The sequence below is a fragment of the Ovis canadensis genome, chromosome 16 (genome assembly GCF_042477335.2).
Source record: "Ovis canadensis isolate MfBH-ARS-UI-01 breed Bighorn chromosome 16, ARS-UI_OviCan_v2, whole genome shotgun sequence".
NCBI lineage: Eukaryota > Metazoa > Chordata > Mammalia > Artiodactyla > Bovidae > Ovis > Ovis canadensis.
The window spans coordinates 75891118-75897866 of NC_091260.1; the positions used below are offsets into that span (position 1 = coordinate 75891118).

At 48.8% G+C, this 6749-nt stretch overlaps 1 non-coding gene across 1 annotated transcript; it reads right to left on the minus strand.

Annotated features, from left to right (window-relative positions):
* Positions 1–2015: 2015 nt before the first annotated feature.
* On the minus strand, positions 2016–2087 carry TRNAC-ACA (transfer RNA cysteine (anticodon ACA)). The gene has a single exon. It is a non-coding gene; the product is annotated as a tRNA-Cys (tRNA).
* Positions 2088–6749: the final 4662 nt, after the last annotated feature.

The window sequence follows — 6749 nt, forward strand, 5'->3', positions numbered from 1 at the left end:
CAATGGAAATGCGTGACCTCCTGGTCCTGGAGCTTAGAGGTCTGCAGTCAAGGTGTGGGCAGGGCCGCCTCCCCAGAAGCTGCAGGTGACTATCATCCCCGGCCTCGTCTACTCCTGGCGGCTGCTGGCAACGCCTAGTGATCATTGACTTGTTGCAACACAAACCCGGTCTCTGCCTCTGTTGTCACTGGACCAGAGCCACCCCCATCCAGTGTGAAAAATGGAAGCATTAGTCATTTAGTTGTGTCCTATTCTTTGCCACTCCATGGACTGTAGCCCACCAGGCTCCTCTGTCCATGGGGTTCTCCAGGCAAGAACACTGGCGTGGGTTGCCATGCCCTCCTCCAGGGGATCTTCCTGATCCAGGGTTGGACTCAGGTCTCCTGCATTGCAGGCAGATTCCTCACCATCTCAGCCACCAGGGAAGCCCACCTAGATGACCTCACCTCAACAGATCAGATCTGCAAGAAGCCTAATTCCAAATAAGGTCATGTTCATGGACCCTGGGAATCAGGACCTGAACTATCTATCTTCTCGGGGGGACACTTCAATTCAGGACTCAACCACATGATGAAAAGCCAGAAACCCTGCTCCCAGCTCACAGTGTTGGAATAGCTGTTCATTTGGTCAGTTGGTTTCCTGAGCTTTACTATGAGAAAGTTTTGCCCACCACAGATTTTGTTACAGTGTTGCTGGTCACAGAGCAGCCAAAGCAAATGGAGACAGTGAGATACCCATTCACACCCGTGGAGATGGCAGGGGGGGCGGGGGATGACAGACAGGGAAGAGAGCAAGGCAGAAGTGCCAAGGGATGAGTGACCCAGGCCACTGGGGGGCCGGCCACCCCCAGTTCTAGTAGCTCCTGAGATTGCAGCTCTCTGCTGCATGCATCCTCAGGTCAGTCACTGTGTGTCAATAGCACATATCCTATCTTCTGTAAGAGTGCTCCACGGGTGGTAGTCAGCCCATTTCACAGATGGGAAGACTGAGACTGAAGCTCAGTGCCCAGGGTCAAAAAACACTGTTAGCCAACACTGGTCCAGGGAAGATACACAAATGGCCAATAGACACCCAAGGAATGCTCGAGATCATCAGTCACCAGAGAAATGCAAACCAAAACAGTGAGATACCTGTTGACACCCACAGAGATGGCAGGGATCAAAAGTCCAAATAATGAACCTTGATGAAGACGTGGGGAAATTAGACCCGTGCACAGTGACTCATTCAGAGAATAAAAACGGTGAGGCCACTTAGGAAACAGGCTGGCAGTTCCTCAAACAAATAGACAGAGTTACTGTGTTACCCAGCATGTCTGTTCCTCAGTATATACCCCAAATAAATGGAACCACATGGCTGTGCAAGAATTTGTACACAGATGTTTAGGGTAGCATTATATACAACAGCCAAAAGGTAGAAACAACTGAAATAGGTCCAGCAACTGAGGACTGAATTCATAAAATGTTATATACACACATACACATACACACAAATGGAATATTACTCCACTGTAAATATCGTTCCATTATTTGCCCATGCAAATGAATGCAATACTGATCTATGGGACAATATGAGTGAACCTTGAGAATATTATGCTCAGTGAAAGAAGCCAGTCACAAAAGACCAGGTATCATAGGATTCCATTTACATGAAATGTCCACAACAGGGAGATATCTAGAGACGGTGACTGCACGGGGCTTGGGGTCGGGGGGCAGGCAGGATACAAGGGTGAGAGCTTAAGCAAACGGATTCTTTCTGAGATGATGGAAATGTTCTGAAATCAACAGAGGATGGACCTAGAGGCTGTCACACACAGCGAGGTAAGTCAGAAAGAGAAAAACAAATAGTGCACGTTAATGCATATATGTGGAATCTGGAAAAATGGTGGAAAGTGAAGTCACTCGGTCATGTCCGACTCTTTGCGACCCTGTGGACGGTAGCCTGCCAGGCTCCTCCATCCATGGGATTTTCCAGGCAAGAGTATTGGAGTGGGTTACCATTTCCTTTTCCAGTGGATCTTCCCAACCCAGGGATCGAACCTGGGTCTCCCGCATTGTAGGCAGACGCTTTACCGTCTGAGCCACCAGGGAAGAAAAAGGGTATAGATGATCTTATTTGCAAAACAGAAGTATACAGACAGACAAATATATGGCCACCAAGGAGGGGAAAGGAGTTGGGGTGGGTGTAGTTGGGAGGTCAGCATTGACGTGTACGCACTATGATACTGTGTAGAAAGCAGGTTACTAATGAGAACTGCCCTGTAAGGCGCAGCGGCCTCTCCTCAGTGCTCTGTGTGCGTTAGTCGCCCAGTCGCATCCAGCTCTTTACGCCCCCGAGGACTGCAGCCCTTCAGTCTCCCCTGTCCACTCTGTGCTCTGCGGTGACCTGAATGGGAAGAAACTCCAAGAAAAAGGGGCTATGTGGACAGGTGCGGCCGATTCACTTTGCTGTACAGTAGAAACTAACACAACATTGTAATGCAACTATACTCCAGAAAGAATTAATTTAAAAAATAAAATCAACTGAGAGGATGCTTGCATGTGTCTGTGACTACGATAGACCCATGGACGCTTACACTCCTTTCAGGATCCTTAAGGAAGGTACCAGTCAGAGCAGACATACCAGTAATTGTAAGGTGATGAATAGCGGGCTTCCCTGGTGGCCGGGAGAAATATCAATAACCTCAGATATGCAGATGACACCATCCTTATGGTAGAAAGTGAAGAGGAACTAAAAAGCCTCTTGATGAAAGTGAAAGAGGAGAGTGAAAAAGTTGGCTTAAAGCTCAACATTCAGAAAATGAAGATCATGGCATCTGGTCCCATCACTTCATGGGAAATAGATGGGGAAACAGTGGAAACAGTGTCAGACTTTATTTTGGGGGGCTCCAAAATCACTGCAGATGGTGATTGCAGCCATGAAATTAAAAGACGCTTACTCCTTGGAAGAAAAGTTATGACCAACCTAGATAGCATATTCAAAAGCAGAGACATTACTTTACCAACAAAGTTCCGTCTATTCAAGGCTATGGGTTTTCCTGTGGTCATGTATGGGTGTAAGAGTTGGACTGTGAAGAAAGCTGAGCGCCGAAGAATTGATGCTTTTGAACTGTGGTGTTGGAGAAGACTCTTGAGAGTCCCTTGGACTGCAAGGAGATCCAACCAGTCCATTCTGAAGGAGATTAGCCCTGGAAGTTCTTTGGAAGGAATGATGCTAAAGCTGAAACTCCAGCACTTTGGCCACCTCATGAGAAGAGTTGACTCATTGGAAAAGGCTCTGATGCTGGGAGGGATTGGGGGCAGGAGGAGAAGGGGACAACAGAGGATGAGATGGCTGGATGGCATCACTGACTCGACGAACGTGAATCTGAGTGAACTCCGGGAGTTGGTGATGGACAGGGAGGCCTGGTGCGCTGCAATTCATGGGGTCACAATGAGTCGGACACAACTGAACTGAACTGAACTGAACTTGTGGCTCTGGTAAGGAATCTGCCTGCAATGCCTGAGACCTGGGTTCGATCCCTGGGTTGGGAAGATCCCCTGGAGAAGGGAAAGGCTACCCCCTCCAGTATTCTGGCCTGAAGAGTTCCCATGGACTGTATAGCCCATGGGGTCACAAACAGTCAGACATGACTGAGCGACCTTCACTTCCGATGAGGGGTTTGAAGAAAGGGTTAGGGTGGTTGGCTTTGCACTGGGGCAGGCTCACACCTACTTGGTTCCAACCTGGCCCCTGTTGGGGTGAGAAGTTTCTCAATCAGCATCTCGGATCTCAGTCCTTCACCTGTCTAATTGGGCCACTGTGTAGGCAGAGTTTGGTAAAAGATGAAAAGAAAATTGCAGGCATTAACCCCCTGGTTAATAGGGAAACCAGTTTCAGTAGAAAAGGGTTTCCAACATGGATAGCATGCTGGAACTGTGCAATGCTGAATTTGTGTGTTAGCAGGGAGAGAAGATTCCAGAAGGAGATGGTTGGCTCAGAGCCACTCTAGACGCTGTGCGGGAGCAGCAGCAAGGAAACACGGAGGAGACCGGAGGCTCAGCGAGTGACCCGCAGAGCAGGGATGGGCACCCTGGGACCAAAGGACCCCCTGGGGATCCCATGTGACCCCGAGATCGACCAGACTGACTTCTGCCCTGGCTCCTGCATGCTATGCCCCAGTCTCTGTTGGGGCTCATGTCACCCCAGTAGAAAGCTCAGCCCTTGAATGGTTTCAGCAAGAAATGCGCTTGTAACTTACAGGTGTTACTGGAGGGAGTCCAGCCCCAAGGAGGTACCGGAGGGGAACATGCCATCTTCCAGTGCCTCCAGCTTGCCCAGCTGCCACCGCTGGAACCTGAGACCCACCTGGGGCATCAAGAAACAGACATCCTAGTGCCAAGTCCCCGCTGGGCCTCTGCTCCCTGGCCTGACCTGGGAAGACCAGTTCACTTTTGGGCACTTGCCCTCCTAAAGGAATGAGAAGCCCTGGGACAGTTCCTGTCTGGGGCCAGAGAAAGGAACTTGGGTTGGTTCTCAGGTCCATGTCTGTGGCATCAATGCCTATCTGCTTCAGAGGACACTCAGCTGCATCCTCAAACCAGGGTCAGGGTCAGCACCCCCGACGAAATCCCAAAGGGGCAGTGCGCCCTCAGAGTCCATGTCCCTCCTCCCCCAGCTGGGCAGCTGGGTTTTCTTCTCTGGACTCAGCTTCATCACCCGCAAGAGGAAGCCTCCAGAACCTCCCTGATGGGGCTGTGTGAGCACGCCATCTATGTTCATTTATCATCATTATTGTGGTGGTTGTTAATTGATGATGCAAGACCAGAGACATCGTGAGAGTCTGCCCAATTAAAGCCAATGCCAGGAGGGAGCTGAAGAGCAGGTGCGAAGGCAACCGGGCTCTGAGATGAGCGTTTTGAACCTTCTCGGAGGTTATACCGCTGAAAGCTGACTCAAGTGTGCCCCAGCCTGGAACCATCCTGCTCCCAGACCCAGTCCTGGCTCTCTCACAAGCCAGCAGCTCGCGTGTGCTCAGGAGCAAGGCTGCAGGTATGACAGCCCATGCCGACAGGGAGGGACCACCTGACCCCAGTGGGCACCGGGCTCAGGCACCCTGAGAAAGGGCAGGACTCAAGGGAGAGCCTGCAGGGTGGGAGACACCACCAGACCCAAAGTGTTTTTAATTAACGAATTCTTTTTTAAACATCTGCCTCCTACCTCAGCAGCCTGCGGGGTTCTGCAACCCTGCAGCTTTTTCTAACTTCACAGCTGCTGTGCTGGTTGTATGCTTCCTTCTACAAACCCCAAAGTAAACTTTTCTTCCCCAAGAGTTGGCATCCTGCTGCCTCCGCAGTGTAAAAGTGAAAACACAACAAACAAAAAAATTAAAAACCAGGCATTTCATAATCCTCCCAGGAGACATCTATAGCCATATGCTCCTGAAGAACACAGAGGGGAGTGAGTGGGTGGTGGCGGTTAACCAGAAAGTTTTGTGTACTTGAAATATCCTCAGTTGTTGTATTAGCTGAGGTTCTCCAGGGAAACAGTGCCAGCAGATAGGTGACAGGTAGACAGATGATAGATAGACAATAGACAGGAAGAACAGATATAAACAAACATATAGATGGTACATGGATAGACAGAATAGATATAAAGAAATACGTACATGATAGATTGATAAATAGAATAGATACAGATAAATATGTAGATGATGGAGGATAGATAGAATAGACGTAAGGAAACAGATGATAGATAGATGGATCCGTTCAGTTCAGTCACTCAGTCGTGTCCGACTCTTTGCAGCCCCGTGGACTGCAGCACGATAGATGGATAGAAAAAGAGATTTAAGGAACTGGCTCATGTGACTCTGGAGGCCCATGCTCACTGAGTGCTCAGTCACTCAGTCGTGTCCAACTGTTTGCAACCTGGTGGACCAGGCTCCTCTGTCCATGGGATTCTCCAGGCAAGAATACTGGAGGGGGTTGCCATTTCCTTCTCCAGGGGATCTTCTCAACCCAAAGATTGAATGCATGTCTCCTGAATTGTCAGATGAATTCTTCACCACTGAGCCACCTGGGAAGTCCCATGTGGAGGTTCATGAGTCCAGAATCTTCAGGATGGGCCAGCAGGCTGGAGACCCAGAGAAGAGCCAACACAATCCAAGTCCAAAAGCATTCTGCTGGGAGAATTCTCTCTTCTCTGGGAAGGACAATCTTGAGTTCTATTCAAGCCCACACACATTATGAAAGGTAACCTGCTTCACTCAGGAGTCCACTGGTTTAAATGTGAATCTCAACCAAAACTACCCTCATAGAAGCATCCAGCATAATATCTGACCAAATATCTAGGCACTGTGGCCCAGTCAAGTTGACACATAAAATAGACCATCACAAGAGTTCATGGTAGTTCATTTTTCTTGGAATTCTTGGAGCATCATGGATCTGTTTTTACTTTGACCATGTGGCACCCTCGTGACCTTCTATCTAACACTGAAATTGCTCTTCTGAACAGACATGCTAAAATTCAATTAAGGGCATGCACGACAAGAGAAAATAATTTTTCCCTCATCTTCCCACTTAATCTTAAATATTATTACAAATCCAACTGCCATGCTTTAAAAAAAAATCCAATTTGTCAACAGGAAAAGAACCCACAGGATCTGATATAATAACCTGTTACAGTCTGGAGAAGATTTAGCACTCTATCCAGAAGCCCCGAGTGAGCTTTTTGATTGCAATGACAAGCATTGTCATTCTGTGCTGGCGAGGGTC